The 20232-nt window shown below is 37.9% G+C and overlaps 1 long non-coding RNA gene across 1 annotated transcript; it reads right to left on the reverse strand.

The window, feature by feature from the left end:
• Positions 1 to 8453: 8453 nt before the first annotated feature.
• LOC114897603 lies at positions 8454 to 14128 on the reverse strand. Its single transcript, XR_003794226.1, has 3 exons — positions 14076 to 14128; positions 9644 to 9742; positions 8454 to 8520 (listed from the first exon to the last, which is right to left on the reverse strand). It is a non-coding gene; the product is annotated as an uncharacterized LOC114897603 (long non-coding RNA).
• Between the last annotated feature and the right edge of the window lie 6104 nt (positions 14129 to 20232).

Consider the following 20232-nt stretch of genomic DNA (forward strand, 5'->3'; position numbering starts at 1 on the left):
TTGTATACACAAATGCAAAAAACAAAGTTGGACTTCTATCTCACTCTTTATACAAAAATTAACTCAAAATAGATAAAAATGCTTAAATGCAAGAGGTATTTTTTAAACTCAGAAAAGAACATAGGAGCCAATTTTCTCAATTTTGTATTTGGCAAAAATTTCTTATTTATGAAAACACAGGAACAGTGAAAACAAAAAAATAAACTAGACCATCGTTACTAATTTTTTTTCTGTTTTAAAAGACATTATCAACAGTGAAAATACAATTGCAGATTTGGAGCATATATCTGCATATCATATACCCGATAAGGCACTTGTCTCCAGAATATATTGGGATAGCTGACAACTCAACAATAAACAGACAAATAACCCAACTGAAAAATTAGCAGCCTATGTGACTATATATTTCTCCAAAGAAGATATATAAGTGACCAATAATATGCAAAGATGCTCAAAATCATAAGTCATTAGCTAAATACAAATAAAAACCCAATGAGATACCACTTCTCACTCACTAGGATAACTATAATAATAAAAATAAATAAATAAAAGTTGTTGGCAAGGAGGTAGAGAAACTGAAATTCAGTAACACTGTAGGTGGGAAGGCAAAATGCCACAGACACTGTGGAACGTATTTTAGCAATTCAAAGAATTGCAAATAAAATTACCAACCCCAAAATTCCACTCCAAGGTATATACACAAGAGCAATGGAAAAAAATGTATCCAAATATCACTTGTATAAGAATGATCATCTCAAAATTATTCATGGCAGCCAAAATGTGTGGACAATTCAAATGTCCATCAACTGATGAATGGACAGATAAACGTGGCATATCCAAACAACAGTATATTATTCAGTCATAAAAAAGGAACAAAGTGCTATTACTAGCTGCAACATGGATGGACACTGAAAACATTATGCTGAGTGAATGAAGCCAGATACAAAAGGCTATATTTAGATACCCATATCTAAAATATAGTCTGGTATTTTATGCTTTAAAATATACACAAATTGCATGATACTGTGTAAATGCTTCTACCACTTGCTTTTATTCAACATTATTTTCAAGATTTATAATTGTTGATTTAGTTAATTAATTTGATCTGCTATATAACACATCTATATTAACATACCAAATTTTATTTATTAATTGCTGCATTCATGGACATTTAGGTTGTGTTTCTTTTTTCTTTTCCTATTATAAAAGAATAAATAAACTGCAATAAACATGTTTGGATTTTGTTTTTTTTTTTTGAATGACCAGAAGATTATAGGACTGAGCCCTTAACTTGTGGGATCTGATGTGAACTTCAATAGTTGGTGTCCAGATGGAATTAAATTGTAGGACATCCAGCTGATGTCTGGAGGGCTGGAGAACTGTTTGTTGGTGCGAGGAAAACCCCACACATTTGATGTCAGGAATGTGTTGTGTAAAAAACAAACAAACGAACGAAACAGATAAGGATGAAGTGTTCTGTAGAAATAGATCGTAGTAGTAAAGGGAAAAGCAGCTCATGCTCCCAAGTGAGGGACTTGGGCTTCGTATATGAGACATCTTGTGACTTAGATTTAGCTTGGGAATAAATTACTTCACCTGTAACTGACTATCCTTGAGAGCCCCTTGGAGATCTTTGCTTTGAACAAACAATACACGCTCCTACCTAAAGGTAGAGGCATGGAGTCTTAAACTCTATTACTTTAAAATTTTCATCTACACATATGGTTAACTGCTAATTTACAAGATAAAATTCTTTCTCTCCTCAGCGGGATTCAAACCTTGGTGTAGATGGATCCCCTCCGTTATTCTCAATGGGGGTGCGTTTGCTCCACATGAAAAATCCTTACATCTAAATTAATTTTCTAGACATATTATTTCAGTGTTTCTGAGTATGTATTCACAGCGAAATAAATTTTATATTTCTTAAAGAATTTATAAAATGCTAACAGATTCCCAAAACTCGACACTTGCAAATCTGCAGCTTTTGGGGTCACTTTTAGATACAGTAGGTTTACCCTGAGGTTAATTAAAATGCTATCTTCCTTATCAAATTCAAAGAATGTGTTCACTGGGTCTTCTGGGGGGTGTCACAAAGAATGTTTTTGGCTTTTTTTTTTTTCTCTACTCCCCATGAACCCATCCTCAACTAAATAAATCTAGAAATATGTTTATTCTGTCTATGGGGGAACAAATGTAACACTTACAAGCCAACTTTTTGCCCCAGGGGAGGAATGTCAGCTTGGCATGGTTTCTAATTTAGCTAATTTCATTGCTTGACACCAGTGGTGCATTTTGCCATTTACGGTCAAATACAGCCTAATCTTTTTGTGCCCATCTCATTATGTAAATATTGAAATCTGTAGAAATGACCCTCTGTGGTCTTGTCTGGATATACTGGAAAAGAGCAAACTAGCTTTTAGTCAAGTGATCTTGAAACAAATCACTTTCAGAAAGAGAAAAAGATTCAGCAAACATTCCAGTCATCTATGGAACAGGAATTGCCAGGGTCTGGCATGCTCACACTTTTACCAACATCCCAGCGAAACTGCCTCTGGCCCAGGAAGGCAGCTCACTCAAAATAAAATTCTTACTTGATACTCAAATATCAGGCTCATTGTCTAGATTTCAACCTCAGTCTAATCTTCGGTTGGGCTGAAGATTTGCACCTGGCTTCTCTCAACTCTTTGCAGGTTTCTCCCTGGTCCTAACACCTCAGGCTGTGTCCCGGGCTGCTGGGACCCAGGTGCTTGTTCCTTCTCTGCCTCTCCGTGGTCCCCACGTGACCTCCAAGCTTCTGGTACCTGTCATTTTTCCAGACCTCGTCTGTATTCTCCTGTCCCAACTTTCCACCTCCTCCCACTGCTTTCCAAGCTCAGTTGTAATCATGTAAACTTTTCCTAACTTGAGCTCTGCACTGACCAGAATCTTAGGATCCCACTGAGAAACCAAAATAAAATGTTATCAGAAGTCTGCATCTCAATAACGAGAATGAAAACTGTCTGTGCTGTCTCAGCATCACTGAAATCATGCAACGAGACCTAGGAAGACCAGGTGCAAGTTTGTTTAAAGAGATCTCGTATATTCTCCTCTCACTGCAGTTTTTTAAATTATTATTGTCTTCAGAGCTCATGGCAATCAATCACTACTGATCAGGACATTCGCTTGAATTAATGCTCCTGTGACCTACAGTGGCACCACGGAAGAAAGGGGACTGAGCTGGATGGGGGATGGATTACAAACATGAAGGAGGGAGTGAACTTTCTTTTGTACCAGATTTTTGTTCCTGAAAATTACTTGAAGGGCTGTATTCTTACGCTATACCACCATCAGACTGATTGCTATATATCAACCATAAGGAACTAACCATATAAACTTAGTGTGGATATATATATATATTATATATATATGTATGTGACTAAATACATTGCACTAATAACTGTGGGCTGCATGTATACATATGTGTACGCACACACACACACACACACACATGCACACACACACAGACTATGTTAGCTAGTTAATTACAGACTTCATCGGGCAATCTTTGATCCTACTCATTATACGTCTTCTCCCTTTAGGACAAAATCCTGACTTAGTTCTATGGCCCGTGGACGCCATGCAGCTACAGAACCATCCTCATCCCTAGGTGCAGAGGTAAATGCCAGTTTGTCTGAGCCAGGGATGCTAATCCCATTCCTGTTACCACTGTCAGCCCTGGGATCCAACCATAAGATGGTCAGCCCAGAGCTCTCGACAGAAAACCGTTCTTAGTCTTAATGCAGGCTATGAATGAATGTGCTCAAAAGACAAGGTTTGTGGGTAGCTCTGAGGTCTTGATCAGGCACCCACTGTAGGTCTAGTTAACAAAATGATTTTCTTTTCGTGTACTCTGATGTGAGGCAGGTTTCTGGTTAGATGTGGCTGGAAGCCTCTTTACTGGTACCCATTTCCTACCTACATAGCTGTCCCCCTATCTTTCAAACATTATCTTTTAGACTTTCAGAGTGTGATCTTTCAAAAGAAACATCTTGCCATTTACATTTTTTTTTTTTTTTTCTTTGCGGCACACGGGCCTCTCACTGTCGTGGCCTCTCCCGTTGCGGAGCACAGGCTCCGGACGCGCAGGCTCAGCGGCCATGGCTCACGGGCCCAGCCGCTCCGCGGCATGTGGGATCCTCCCGGACCGGGGCACGAACCCGCGTCCCCTGCATCGGCAGGCGGACTCTCAACCACTGCGCCACCAGGGAAGCCCTTGCCATTTACTTTTATGTTTAAAATTATTCATCACTCAATTTCCTATGGGAAAAGGATTAAGAATTTTTAGCATGGTTCCTACTATGTTTTTGATCTCCCCACACAAACACCTTCCTTATCTGCCGTGTGCTTGGAGTTGCCACAGCCTGGACTGTGGACCATCTCAAACACCCCCCTCAAAATCCATCCTCTTCCTGATTCAGCTAACTGTACTGACTCGTCCTTCATGTCTCAGCCTGACTTTCCCTGTAGGGTTTTCAATGCCATCGTCTCCTCCCACTGTCACGTCCTGTGGCCCTTCCACTTTGACAAGAAAGGCACCTGTAAAATGCATTTCCTTTGTGCCCTGGCACTCATCAGACTGCAGCACACTTATGCTTATTTCTTTTTCTAACTGTGAACGCCTGGTGGGTAAGGATGATATTTTTCTTTTTATCCTTAGGGTCTGGCACATAAAATTTGCTTCTTATTTTTGTTGGACTATATTATACGGGACTAGTTTGGGGCATCCGTTTAATTATTAAAAAAAAAAAAAGCAATTCCTGAAAGCTATCAATTTGTATCTAAAAGGATAATCCTGAATGAGTTGAAAGAGTAAAATTTAACATCTCCTTTCATAAGTATGTAGGGAAAAATGAGGGAAATAAAAGCGTTTTCTGTACTTGATAAAGCAAGACAGTTACCTGAGAAGTTCTTGGATATTTATGCAAAGCAGGTATTTTTATGGGATTTCTTGCCACTTTACCTGATTTGTGTACTTTTGAAGTGAAGTGTTTTCTATGCTTGGGTTGTAAGGTCAGTGACTGGAGGCTGGGCAGGGTAATTTTCTTATCTTTTCTCCCCTTCCTTTCTTTTCACTTTTTCTCTTTTTTTGGTTATCAGTGATCTACCTTTATAAAGTAGTTATTAAGGATATTTTATAGTTTGCCATCTTTATATCTAGAATAGAAGCTCATGACAAGGTTTGCAAATGTAATGAACACTAGCTAGAGTCTTTAGGTAGTCCTTTTCAAGGTTTAATGCATATTCTCTCTGTGCAGCGCAACTGCTTTTCTCATGAAGATTAATCCTTAGGTATAGCCAAGACTTCTTTTGTACTGAATTCATTTGGCACTGGTGTAACATAAGTACTATTTGGACGTTAAAGGCAAGACTAAGTGAAATCCACAGAGGAAGGACAGCAGGTTTAAAGTCAAAAGACTGCATGTCAAGTTTTACCACCTGTGTTGTAATTCATAAATCAGCCTTTTCTACATACAAGTTGCTTGCAGAGATCTGATGGCATGTAACATTACTTTGCATATTAAAATGATATTCAAATCAAGTTATATTATAAATATTCATCCCCAGTAAAGTACATAGGCATTTTCCCGCAATGGGAAACATGCCATGATATATTTATATATACATGTGTGAGATTATTTGATGAATGTTTCTTTAAAACAGGAGCAATCTTGGACAGATTGATAGCATAGATGGCTTGTGTTCTTCTGCTTACTAGAAAGACACACTTGGGAGGTGTACAATCCCTCCGCGGCTCAGTTTCCTCGCCTGTAAAATGGGGATGATGATCGTGGTAAAATAACACGTTCTATAAGGCTACTGTGACAATAAAAAGAGTTAACACAGATAAGTGCTTGGAAAGGAATCTGACACACAGTATGTGTCTGATAAGTATTAGCTGGAAATATCAATGTCTATTTCTCCTGCTAGAATCTATGCTCCAGAAGAGCAGGAATTATGTCTGTTCATTTCACCTCAGAGTTCCCAGCGCCCGGCCCAGCACTTGACATTTAGCAGACATTCAAGACCAGCCTGAAGGAAAGCACAAATGGAACTCAGGGCTTTGAATACAATGGTTTTCTCCTGCTAACCGAGTGGGAAGCTCAGAAATTGAGGGGCAGCGCAGGAAAGGAGCAGCATGTCGGGGAGGAGTGCGAATAGCACATGACCTGAAGGACGCCAGAGGTCGTGACAGTCACCACCCCAAGAGGCGGGCTCATACAACACTTCTCCTTGATACAACCCTGACTTTACACCGTCCACCTTTCTGCCCTGCTTCTCTCCTCTTGAGTTCTCCCTGTTCCTTTAGACAGACCCGTGATCTCTTTAATTTTGTCTTTCCCTCAATCTGCTCTCTTCAGAAGATTTAAGACTTTTATCTTTTTTGAGAACTTCAGATACCGTGCTACCTTTCCCCGGAAATATTTGCAGTTTTAACTGTACCTTTCATCACAGAAAGAAAAACAAACAAAAAGAGACCTTGCTCTCATGTTGAAAGATAGCAGGCATCACCAGCAGGCCTTGGAATTATCTTGCCGCCCAGAGAAAACTTTCTATTTCTCCTGAAATTCAATTCAGCAGACTCTCCCATGTTTTTATACGGTTGATGTGTATATAGACACAGACCACCTTGCCAGATTTAATAAACCAGGCTTTATGGTCAAAAGTCATATTTTAGTTGAGACTCGGCAGAAACTAAGAATGAGAAAATGTTTACAGAGATAACAACCACCTTTATACATAGATTTTTATAAAATGTACTATCAATTTGTTCTTCACAAAATTTGCATTAGCACCATATTATAGATGACGAAGCTGAGTTACAGACAGATTAAGTGATTGCCTTTAGCAGATTCAGGATGCAAACCCAGACACCAGCATCGCGAACCCTGTTTTTTCCATGCTCCCCACTGAAGCAAGGCATCCTCCCTGATGGATGTGGAGTCCCTCCCCCGTGATCCTCCGTCCCCTGTGATCCTGATCTGACAGAGGTACCACCACTTCCTGCTCCTGTCAGGCAGGCGAAGAGGTGTAATTTTGGTTGTATATAGCCATAACCGGCAATGTGCAGAACACATTGAAAAGAAAGAAAACTTGCATAAAATAAATCAATGAAAACTTAGTTGAGAGTCAACTTTAACCTACTTATAGATTCGATCACATCATGGGGGGTGGTCAATAAATGCTGGTCAGTGTTTGTATGACCAGCGTACAAATAGGTACAAGTAAACTTTGACTAGAAATTGAATTAATGGAAGGAAATGACAACAGAGTCTTCTGTTCCTGAGACTTCTTGACTTTTTTGAGGCTTAGAGCTTCTCTTATTGCCTAGTACTCTTTCAAAACACTTATGTATTTCAGAACCAGCCTTTGTGATAATCATTGGTTAGGTGGGGAATTTGGTGTATCACTGCCTGAATTTAAGAAAGAAGGGGAAGGTAGGAGAAAATGGGTACGATACCTCTCAGATGATTCTTAGAAGTACACCCTCTTTAGATTGATAACACAAATTGTTCAAAAACTAACCAGCCCGAAGAATCATTCTTTCATACAACAGCATCCATTTAACAAGGGTTTGTTGAATGGCTGCCATGGTCCTGGACATGCATAAGCAAAATGGACAAACATTTCTGATGTTAAGTACCTTCCCTTCAAATCAAATCTGTTGACTATTAGATGAATAATATAGGGGGTAAAAGGCAAGAAAAGTTACAATAGGTTTTCACTAGCAGGTGGGACAGAGCTGATAGTCTCCTAATTTTCCATGTAAACCTTAGGCTGAAGAGAAAAAAAAAAAAAAAAGAGAGAGAGAGAGAGAGAGACTTTCCCTAAGTGAATAGCCAGGGCAACAGGCAACTGAAGAATTGTATTTAGAACAGAAAAGGTCTAACATCCCAACATATGCATAGCCTATCAGCAGATAACTTAGTACCAGCTATTGGAAATGCATCACTAAAAAAGAGGAGTTTACACTTATTGAGTACTTACTATGTGCCAGACCCTCTGCTAAGTATTTTACAAATATCAATCTGTTGAATGCTCACAATACCCAGGAGTAGAGGCACTACCATTGTTCTCTTTTTATAGCGGAGAGCACTGAGGCACGAAGGAGTGAAATGATCTGCCCAAGACAAACAGCTACTGAGGTGTAAAAACAGGGTCTTCACCACGAAATCCACTCCAAATCAAACTCCTAACTAGGACCACATAAGCGGAGTTTTTTGTTTTTGATTTTTCTATGCATTTTCTCCTGACATTCTTGTAACAGAAAAGCCTTCCTCTTAGCTGATCCACTGACAAAAAGAGACCTTTAAGTAAATTCATCAGTTGTTTCTTTAGTGTTTGAGTTATCACAAAATCATCCCAATTACTTACCTATGAGACATTTCCATCCGCAAAGGATTGTGAGTTGGGATTTAACACTAGAAGTTTCTCCATCCTCAAGGTTGCATTCCCGTGTTGATCAGACAAATCTTGATCTTCCTGACATTAAAAGATTAAGCAGGTATAAGTGTTTAATTGGGAAACATCAAAGGGAAAAGTTTCAGAAGACTTTACCGTTCTCTTAACACCACACTGAACTTCAGTTAGTGAGCCTGCTTTACTTTTTTTTTTTTAAAGAAAAAGAACCTCTTGGAATAAACAAAGTTTTCTTTTTGTTTGCCTTGTTATGTTTTTCAAATACTTTCAAAACAGAGGCTAGTATTAAACTTGTCTGAGCCTTAGAAATAGAGATAAAGCTGCCATCACTAGGGACTTCTGATTTTATCTCCTTTGTGGAGAAACTGCCTTGCGTTCAAAATCTTTTATTTGCAAATTTGGTCTGGTAGTCAGAAGCAGTTATTCTATTGTTTGCTTCTCTGACCCAGACACAAAATACACACACACACACACACACACACACACACACACACACACACACAAAACATGCATGGAACTTTTTTGAAAACTGTATTTTCAATTGACTGGAAGTAAAGTCTCTTGCTTTCATCATAAATATTGTCAATTTCTAACATAAGCTGGTTTAGGCATGCTACATTTCTTCAGTTATTTAAGTGGTTTTTAGTTATTTTTTTTTGTTATTTATTGTTTTACTTTTCAGCTATTTTTCAGTTAAGTAAAACTGAAATATTCACTGTCTCGACCTGATCTGACTCTCTTTATCTTTATAATATTTTTTAAAATAAACAAACTTCAAAACTTTTCTTTTAAATTTTGAAATCATTATAAACTCAGAGCAAGGTACAAAAAATAGTACACAGAGACTCGTGTTCTCTTCACTCAGCTTCTGCCGATGCTAACGAAAGAAGCAGAATTTAGCATTTCATATTATCCATCATTTTAGTGCTCTAGAAATGTGCTCCTCGTTTTCTGAATTTGATGCAAGTTATAAATACAGTACCTGAGGACTTATGTGTGAATACAATGTTGTAATGAGGAATATTTTTAAAGCTACCTAATTAAAATATATCCTCCAGTTCTTCCAAATATAACCCTAATTAAGCTTTTCAGGTTGTACATACCCAAGGCTTTTAGATGTACAGGACACTTTAAAAAGTGTACCTTTTTTTATTTTGAAGAGTAGTTTCTACATCAATGTACTTACTTATTACTGAAGCAGAGAAGCTGTTTGTACTTGGCTGTGGCTTGAGAAAGGCTTTTTGTGTGATTGATTCTATTCAAAACAGAATAGTCGAGGGCGATGCTTTAAGACAAAAAAACCAAAGTAGACCAAAATAAGACGGAGAGTAATTATGCACAGTTGCAACCGAAGAAACTAACATTTACCACAGAAGATGTAATTAAACAATGTGGTTAATTTGTAGATTTGCTAAAAAAAAAGGAAAAGAAAGAAACAAGAACTATAACTAGTGATGGCTAAGGAGACATCCTGGTCCACAAGGATTGCAGTTTGCTGACTATGAACTCGGGCTCTGATGGTGGGCAGGCCTGGCTTGAGTTCACCTTCTCTGTTTACTAGTGGTGTGAACCTGGGACAGTCATTTAACTTCTCTACAGTTTAGTGCCCTCATCTGGAAAATGGGAGCTGATATTTATTACCACTTAGTTTCATGGGTGTAAACTTATCTCCAAACTCATCACATTGTATGGACTAAATATGAGCGGCTTTCCATCAATCATTCTCCATAAAACAATTCTTAAAAAAGAACCTCTGCTTAGGTCTGTTGTGAGCATGTAGTGGTACAGTGAAAAATAGGTATTCAGTGTAATTCCTGACATAGAATAAGCCCCTTGTAACTGCGGCTGTTATCATCATGATTCTGGACATCTTTTAAAGCAAGTGCTACTTCTAATCTAGATCCTGGTCTCGAAATCCTCTTGAAACTTACCCTGAGAGGATTTTGGTGGCTGTGGATTTCCTTAAATGAATGCTGTGAAACAATATGTATGTTTAAATTCCATTACGTCTAACAGGAAAATGAATTATAATTTTAGAGCCCGTGAGACGATGAGGAAGCAGGTACAGGGGCTGAAAGCCCAGGGTTTTGGTAGCATCACTTAGCTCTGGGCTTCCCATCCTCCCCTGGACCAGGCAGCACCCTTTTCTCATATATGTATCCATTATTTCCTCATAAGCAAGGCTCGTTTCACTCAGACTGGGTTTTACGATGTAGCTGTGAACTGGTATTAAGGAAATGCTTGGTTGCCTGGGCATTTTAAATCCATTTGAATGATTCAAATTACCCTCAAATCTCAGACATCTTTTCTGTTTGTATTTTTTATGTTCCACCTTCAGTTCTAGTTAAATTCCTTTCTCTAGTCCCAAATGTGCATGAATTTTATATCTACTTGGGGATAGTTGTCGAAGTTTTCTAATGATCACACTGAAGTACATTTTTCAAACTTTAATTTGAAAAATTAACTAGATAGGCCTCAAGTTAGAGTGAATGGTATAATGAGTCCCATATGCCTATGACTCTGAATCAATTTCTTTAAAAATTTGGTTATGTTTGATTCAAGTATATAATTTTTCTTTTATTGATTTGTTGGTAACGTATTTTAAAGCAAATCGTAGACATCACGTTCTTCTACCCCTACATACCTCAACATACACCTCTAAAAACTAAACATTTTCTTACAATTATTAAATTAATAATTATTAATTTATTATTATAATAATTATTAAATTAATATCAAATTAATAAAATCAACAATATTAATTATTGAATCATTAGATTAATTATTAAATTAATTAAATTAACTATTATTAAATTGATAAAATTGTTATTAAATTAATAAATAATTATTAAATTAATAAAATTAACAATAATTCCTTGTTGCCCATTCTATAATCACATTGTTTGAAATATCTAATATTATGCTATTTTAACGTGGGTTTATTTGAATCTGTATGCAAACAAATATATCACAATACTAAAGCATTTTTAAATGGAAGATGAACTTGAACATAAACAGGTATTAGTAGAAAGTTAGGGATACCCATATGGGTAGAAGCTTTTCGTAAATTATGTGGATTTATACTAGAAAGACCTCAGGCTGTAATATAGAACTCAGCCAGGAGGGGGAGTAAGCACCAAAGAGCTTTCTTTTCACTATTTCTACTAGGGTGGTATTCACTAAATTTGAGGAGGGAGATAGAATATCCATTGGAGATAAAGCTCTCTAGAACTTTTTATGCCATAATTCCTGTTGGTTAAAATTTTAAAAACAAAACAAAACAAAAAAAATCAAACGAGAATAAAATCAGAAAATAAGCAGAAATGGATACTATCAAGAAAATTGTTCATATTTGGGCCTACTAAATTTGTTAGGCATCATACAAAGACTGTAGAAATGAAGCCAAAACAAAGTTGAAAACAGAATGTCCAATCAAATGATCTATCATCAACCATGTTATGCTTTAGCAATTATGTTTAAAAGTTATAAAGTAACATGCACGCCCCTCTTATCACTCATAGTCGTGTTCTGACACAGTAAAAGAATTTGACAAAGTAAAAGAATGTCATTTGAAAGTGTAAATAATGCATGGCAACAATTAAATTAACTCTAGGTGTTTTCCTTTATTCAATAGACAATTATGAAGCTCTGAATAGCTGCGAGACGCTGGGTGAGGCATTCTGAGGAAACTATGAGATAAATAAGATCATTTTCCAACATTAATAACACTAAGTATTTGAAATAGGGAGAGGAATTCTGTTTTACTTTTTGATATTGCTATGCCAGGCCATTGGTTGCCAAACTTCTGCTACATCTTCTCTTTCATAAAATTGGGAAATTTGTATTTTCATGGAAATTGATGTGGTTAGAATGTACATGCTTTTTGTAAAAATAACAAATCATCCTGAAACAATACCTTATAAAGTTTAACAATTTGGTCAATGCAAGTATTAACACACGAATAACTTATTAAAATAAATATTCAAATAAAATGAAAAATGTGTATTATATTAAGAATCTTTAAGGATCATACGCATGACAATATCCCATGCATACTGGGAAATATAATCTTCATCAGGACTCTGTAAGCATAATGTTATTAATTAAAATTACGCCTCATATAGAGATGTATAGGTAAAAATTAAATTTCTGGTATTTTCCTTATTTCAAAATTATCAGTTACTTTCAGATTTTGAATTCTCTTTGATCATCTATTAGGGATTAATTTATTGTTTGATCAATCATTGCCAGAACTAATAAAAGTATTTTAAAAGTTAGTAGGAAAAATATTTAGAGATTATAGTTTTAAATATGAATACTGTTTTTGCCTTATCAAATTACTAGCTTCTGTGCTTCTCGTGAAAAGCAAAAAAATCATGTTTATCAAAACCCTAATGGTTTAATGGTTGTTAAATCACATTGTTGCCAAATAAGAAACAATTCTGCTAAGATATTTGTCTACGTTTCTAAGAGTTTTTCAAAAGTTGATTTAATTTTTTTGTTGTTTTTCTGATCTCAAACAGTGAAACTTGGCATATTTTCTAAGTTGACTGATATTTGGAATACTGAATATCTTTGTAAACAAGACATTGTGAGAATAGGCAAGAACGCAAGTAGTTTTGAAACAATCATGTTGTAACCAACAGAGGAAAGAGTATTATACCAAGACAGTTCTCAAAAACGACTTATAATTTAAATAATCAGGGTGGAACAAGCACTAATATTATTCACATCAAGTTCTGTAACTCTAAAGAACATTTTAAAGGCTGTGAATATCTGTGTTTTGGGTTATGATTCATTTGCTAATAATTCATTACAACCTACGTGAAACCCAGTTAGCTAAATGACTCGAAGGGACTTTGATTCTACCTTGTTATGTTCAAACACATGAGAATAATTAGTAATAGAACTTTACATAGAGAACAAAGTATCACTGAAATATACTCTTTCTTCCAAGAGAGTTGTTGCTATGCATTATGCAAACAGAAGGGGATCAATAAATGTTTATTACAAGGTCCATGAGAGTCCAGGTTTGCTTTTGTTCCGTGTTGAATCCCTTGTGGCTAGAACAGTATCTGGTATCTATTAAGTAGATGTTGTAGAAACATTTCTTGAAATGAATGAATTTGAGGGTCCATGAATAGGTTGCTAGTCCTTGACATGGAGAATTCAAGCGTGTTGAGATATCTTTTGGAGGCAGAACTGCCAGGATTGTTGGTGGATATTTGGAGGAGAAGACAAATGAAGAGGAGTTAAAGAAGATTCCTAACACAGGGTTTTTCTGACCAGGTTCAAAGGCACATTTGCAGAAAAGGAGTACAGTTTGCGGTAGAAGTTAATATGTCTGGTTAAAAGGAAAAGTGGCATCCCAAGCAGAAGATAATTATGAAGTAATATTAGCCCATCTGGGATCCAGAGGCAAGGTCTTGACTGACATTATACACTTGAGAGTGTGATGCCTACAGATAGAATGTTCAGTCCAAAAGGACTGATGGAATCTCTTAAGAAAAAGGGTGAATGTGGAGAGAAAAAGAGAGACCTCTCCCTCCTGAGAGCTTGATGTAGTCAAACAGAGAAAAGGAAACTGGAGTAACAGCCAGGAGAAATTCCAGACCTACCTTCAACATCTGGGGCCACCTTAAGTGTTCTCCACATCGAGCCCAGCATCTAGGAGGCAAAACAGAAAGTGACAAGTCAGATGAGGGGCTCTCCATAAAGACCTTCAGCTCAGTAAAAATAAAAGTAAATGTATCATCAACAAAGAACAACTGTCAAGTACTCCTGATGTTCTGTACTTGATGTTAATTTTAGGAACCTGAAATGAGTCTTCCTCAGGAAGCCTTTGCTTGCAAAATATACTCCAAGAGGAGAAGGGGTTTTGTGTGTCCTGCCACATGCTATTGCCCACTTGGTTCTTTACCACAATAGAATTAATTGCAAGCCCTGAGGCGTGGCTTCTATAAAGCACTTTCACACTAAGAGTCAGAATCTCCCCATTGGAGCCAGAAAACCTTGAGCCTTAGTCTCCACATCTGTAAAATCAGTCTCATTCATTTGACCCTGCAGAATTCTGTGAGGTTTAAAATTTCTAGCATCCTACTCAGTACCTCATAAAATCTCAATAAATGCTATTCTAATAATAAATATCTTCAAGTTTTTAAAGTTCCATTTCACGTGGTTAAAATAACATAACTGTCTTTGAGATTAAAACATGATTTATCGTAAAGAGGACTTTATGTCTTATACTGTTTTTGAAACTTAAGATACTTTTTCAATTGGCTGCACCTACTTTGAAATAAAATATGATCTGGAGGTCTCTCCTACAATATGATAATCTTGGAAACTAAGTTTCTAGAAATTGTCTAGAAAAAAAAGTGTTTTAGGTAGGATTTCAGTGGCATGAGGTACTGGATCTCTACATTTGATACTGATCTTCTGAGTATAAAAATAAACATGAATAAAACTACTAAGAATACCCCAGTGCCATGTCTATGATAACAATCAAGAGACTGAATCAAGATTGTGGTGTTTTATTTAGGTAAGCTATGCTAAGAAGGATCATTACATCCTCTCCATCAGGATTACTTAACTGAAGTTTGCATGAATAGAATTTACCAGGCCGGGGAACTCAAGGGGCGGATATAATTACATATTTATTTTCACTAACCTTTAAGTAAAATTTAGCGTCCCTTTCTTCTCCAAATAAAAGTTATTAAACAAATGTATATACCTATATAATTATATATAGTTACATATATACAGTCAGTCACAGTCTATAATTAGATATAATTAGAAATTACATAAGACAGACATTTCACAATACTGAAAGATATTTCCAACACATTGCTTAGATCTTTCTGTTTGGCTCTCCTGAAAAATAAGAAAGACAACAATTTCTGGCCTAGATGTAATTCTAACTAAAAAGTTAGATGGAGTATATTGTGTTAAAAATTCATCAAGTCAGGGAGACCTTCAAAATGGTGGAGGAGTAAGACATGGAGATCACCTTCCTCCCCACAAATGCATCAAAAATACATCTATACGTGGAACAACTCCTACAGAACACCTACTGAACGCTGGCAGAAGACCTCAGACCTCCCAAAAGGCAAGAAACTGCCCAACGTACCTGGGTAGGGCAAAAGAAAAAAGAATAAACAGAGACAAAAGGATAGGGACGGTACCTGCACCAGTGGGAGGGAGCTGTGAAGGAGGAAAGGTTTCCACACACTAGGAAGCCCCTTCGCGGACGGAGACTGCGGGTGGCGGAGGGGGAAAGCTTCGGAGTCACGGAGGAGAGCACAGCAACAGGGCTGCGGAGGGCAAAGCCGAGAGATTCCCACACGGAAGATCGGTGCCGACCAGCACTCACCAGCCCAAGGGGCTTATCTGCTCACCTGCTGGGAGGGGCAGGGGCTGAGAGCTGAGGCTCGGGCTTTGGAGGTGGATCCCAGGGAGAGGACTGGGGTTGGTTGTGTGAACACAGCCTGAAGGGGGCTAGTGAGCCACAGCTAGCCGGGAGAGGGTCGAGGAAAAAGTCTGGAACTGCTGAAGAGGCAAGAGACCATTGTTTTGCGGTGCACGAGGAGAGGGGCTTCCTGCTCTGCGTGCCCACAGGGGGCAGAGCACTGCCTAAGCGAGTTCCAGAGACAGGCACGAGCCATGGCTATCAGCTCAGACCCCCAAAATGGGCATGGACCGCTAACACTGCCATCATTGCCACCAAGAATCCTGTGTGCAAGCACAGGTCACTACCCACACTCCCGCCCCCACGCCAGGAGCCTGTGCAGCCCGCCACTGCCAGGGTGCCGTGATCCAGGGACAACTTCCCTGGGAGAACACAGCGTGCCTCAGGCTGTTGCAATGTCACACCAGCCTCGGCCGCCACAGGCTTGCGCCGCATTCCAATTTTGACTACTGTAACCTCCCTCTCCCTGGCCTGAGTGAACAAAAGAGCCCTAATCAGCGGGTCCTTTAACCCCGTCCTGTCTGGGGGGAAGAACAGATGCCTGGGGTGGCCTACGTGCAGAGGCGGGGCCAGGTCCAAAGCTGAACCCCAGGAGCTGTGCGAACAAAGAAGAGAAAGGGAAATCTCTCCCAGCAGCCTCAGGAGCAGCGGATTAAATCTCCACAATCAAGTTGAGGTACCTGCATCTCTGGAATACCTGAATAGACAACGAATGTTCCCAAAACTGAGGCAGTGGACTTTGGGAGCAACTGTAGACTTGGGGTTTGCTTTCTGTGTCTGATTTGTTTTTGGTTTTATGTTTATCTTAGTTTAGTTTTTAGTGCTTGTTATCATTGGTCGATTTGTTTATTGGTTTGGTTGCTCTCTTCCTTTTTTTTTGTTCCTTTTTTCTCTTTTTGTGAGTGTGTGTGTGTGTGTATATGTTTCTTTGTGTGATTTTGTATGTTTAGTTTGTTTTTACAGTTTGTTTTGGGGTTCTATCTGTTCTTTTTTTTTTTCTTCCAAGCAGTGCAGCTGGTAGGGTCTTCGTGCTGCAGCCGGATGTCAGGCCTGAGCCACCGAGGTGGGAGAGCCAAGTCCAGGACATTGGACAACCAGAGATCTCCTGGCTCCATGTAATATTGATCGGCAAGAGCTTTCCCAGAGATCTCCGTCTCAACACTATAACTCAGCTCCACCCAACGGTCAGCAAGCTCCAGTGCTGGATGCCCCATGCCAAACATCTAGCAAGACAGGAACACAACCGCATCCATTAGCAGAGAGACTGCCTGAAGTCATAATAAGTTCACAGACAACCCAAAACACACCACCGGACGTGACCCTGCCCACCAGAAGGACAAGATCCAGCCCCACCCACGAGAACACAGGCACAAGGACAACCCACCAGGAAGCCTACACAAGCCACTGAACCAACTGCACCCACTGTGGGCAGACACCAGAAATAACAGGAATGACAAAACTGCAGCCTGAGAAAAGGAGACCACCCAAAACAGTAAGTTAAACAAAATGAGAAGACAGAGAAATATGCAGCAGATGAAGGAGCAAGGTAAAAACCCACCAGACCAAACAAATGAAGAGGAAACAGGCAGACTACCTAAAAAAGAATTCAGGGTAATGATAGTAAAGATGATCCAAAGTCTCAGAAATAGGATGGAGAAAATACAAGAAACGTTTAACAAGGACCTAGAAGAGGTAAAGAGCAAACAAACAATGATGAACAACACAATAAATGAAATTTAAAAATCTCTAGAAGGAATCAATAGCAGAATAACTGAGGCAGAAGAACAGACAAGTAAGCAGGAAGAGAGAATAGCGGAAATAACTACTGCAGAGCAGAATGAAGGGAAAAGAATGAAGAGAATTGAGGACAGTCTCAGAGACCTCTGGGACAACATTAAACGCACCAACATTCGAATTATAGGGGTCCCAGAAGAAGAGAAAACGAAAGGGTCTGAGAAAATATTTGAAGAGATTATAGTTGAAAACTTAACTAAAGTGGGAAAGGAAAGATTCAACCAAGTCCAGGAAGTACAGGGTCCCATACAAGATAAATCCAAGGAGAAACACGCCAAGACAGATATTAATAAAACTATAAAAATTAAATACAAAGAAAAAATATTAAAGGCAGCAAAGGAAAAGCAACTAATATAATACAAAGGAATCCCCATAAGGTTAACAGCTGATCTTTCAGCAGAAACTCTGCAAGCCAGAAGGGAGTGGCAGGACATATTTAAAGTGATAAAAGGGAAAAACCTACAACCAAGATTAATCTACCCAGCAAGGATCTAATTCAGATTGGACGGAGAAATTAAAACCTTACAGACAAACAAAAGTTAACAGAATTCAGCACCACCAAACCAGCTTTACAACAACTGCTAAAGGAACTTCTCTAGGCAAGAAACACAAGAGAAGTAAAAGACCTACAAAAACAATCCCAAAACAATTAAAAAATGGTAATAGGAACATACATATCAATAATTACCTTAAATGTAAATGGATTAAATGCTCCAACCAAAAGACACAGACTGGCTGAATGGAGACAATAACAAGACCTGTATATATGCTGTCTACATGAGACCCACTTCAGACCTAGGGACACATACAGAGTGAAAGTGAGGGGATGGAAAAAGATATTCCATACAAATGGAAATCAAAAGAAAGCTGGAGTAGCAATTCTCATATCAGACAAAATAGACTTTAAAATAAAGACTATTACAAGAGGCAAAGAAGGACACTACATAATGATCAAGGGATCAATCCAAGAAGATATAACAACTGTAAATATTTATGTACCAAACATAGGACCATACATAAAGCAAATGCTCACAGCCATAAAAGGGGAAATTGACAGTAACACAATAATAGTATGGGACTTTAAAACCCCACTTTCACCAATGGACAGATCAACCAAAATGAAAATAAATATGGAAACACAAGCTTTAAATGACACATTAGACCAAATGGACTTAATTGATATTTATAGGACATTCCATCTAAAAATAACAGAATACACTTCTCAAGTGCACATGGAACGTTCTCCAGTATAGATCATATCTTGGGTCACAAATCAAGCCTTGGAAAACTTAAGAAAATTAAAATTGTATCAAGTATCTTTTTCTGACCACAACACTATGAGATTAGATATCAACTACAGAGTAAAAAATAAAAACACATGAAGCTAAACAATACACTACAAAATAACTAAAAGATCACTGAAGAAATCAAAGAGGAAATAAAAAAATACCTAAAAACAAATGACAATGAAAACACAATGCACCAAAACCTATGGGATGCAGCAAAAGCAGTTCTAAGAGGGAAGTTTAGAGCAATTCAATCATACCTCAAGAAACAAGAAAAATCTCAAATAAACAACCTAACCTTACACCTAAAGCAATTAGAGAAAGAATAATAATAATAAAAAAAACCCTGACATTAGCAGAAGGAAAGAAATCATAAAGATCAGAGCAGAAAGAAATGAGAAAGAAATGAAGGAAACGATAGCAAAGGTCAATAAAACTAAAATCCGGTTCTTTGAGAAGACAAACAAAATTGATAAACCATTAGCCAGATTCATCAAGAAAAAAAGGGAGAAGACTCAAATTAGAAATGAAAAAGAAATAACAACTGACACTGCAGAAATACAAAGGATCCTGAGAGACTACTACAAGCAACTCTATGCCAATAAAATGGACAACCTGGAAGAAATGGACAAATTCTTAGAAAAGTACAACCTTCCAAGACTGAACCAGGAAGAAGCAGAAAGTATGAATAGACCAATCACAAGCACTGAAATTGAAACTGTGATTAAAAATCTTCCAGCAAACAAAAGCCCAGGACCAGATGGTTTCACAGGTGAATTCTATCAAACATTTAGAGAAGAGCTAACACCTATCCTTCTCAAACTCTTCCAAAATACAGCAAAGGGAGGAACACTCCCAAAGTCATTCTATGAGGCCACCATCACCCTGATACCAAAACCAAAGATATCACAAGAAAAGAAAACTACAGGCCAATATCACTGATGAAAATAAATGCAAAAATCCTCAACAAAATACTAGCAAACAGAATCCAACAACACAATAAAATGATCATACACCATGATCAATGGGGTTTATCCCAGGAATCCAAGGATTCTTCAAAACACGCAAATCAATCAATGTGATACACCATATTAACAAACTGAAAGATAAAAACCATATGATAACCTCAATAGATGCAGAAAAAGCTTTTGAGAAAATACCACACCCATTTATGATAAAAACTCTCCAGAAAGTGGGCATAGAGGGAACCTACCTCAACATAATAAAGGC

Source organism: Monodon monoceros, unplaced genomic scaffold, assembly GCF_005190385.1.
Source record: "Monodon monoceros isolate NGI ecotype Baffin Bay Population unplaced genomic scaffold, NGI_Narwhal_1 Super_Scaffold_17, whole genome shotgun sequence".
Classification (NCBI taxonomy): Eukaryota; Metazoa; Chordata; class Mammalia; order Artiodactyla; family Monodontidae; genus Monodon; species Monodon monoceros.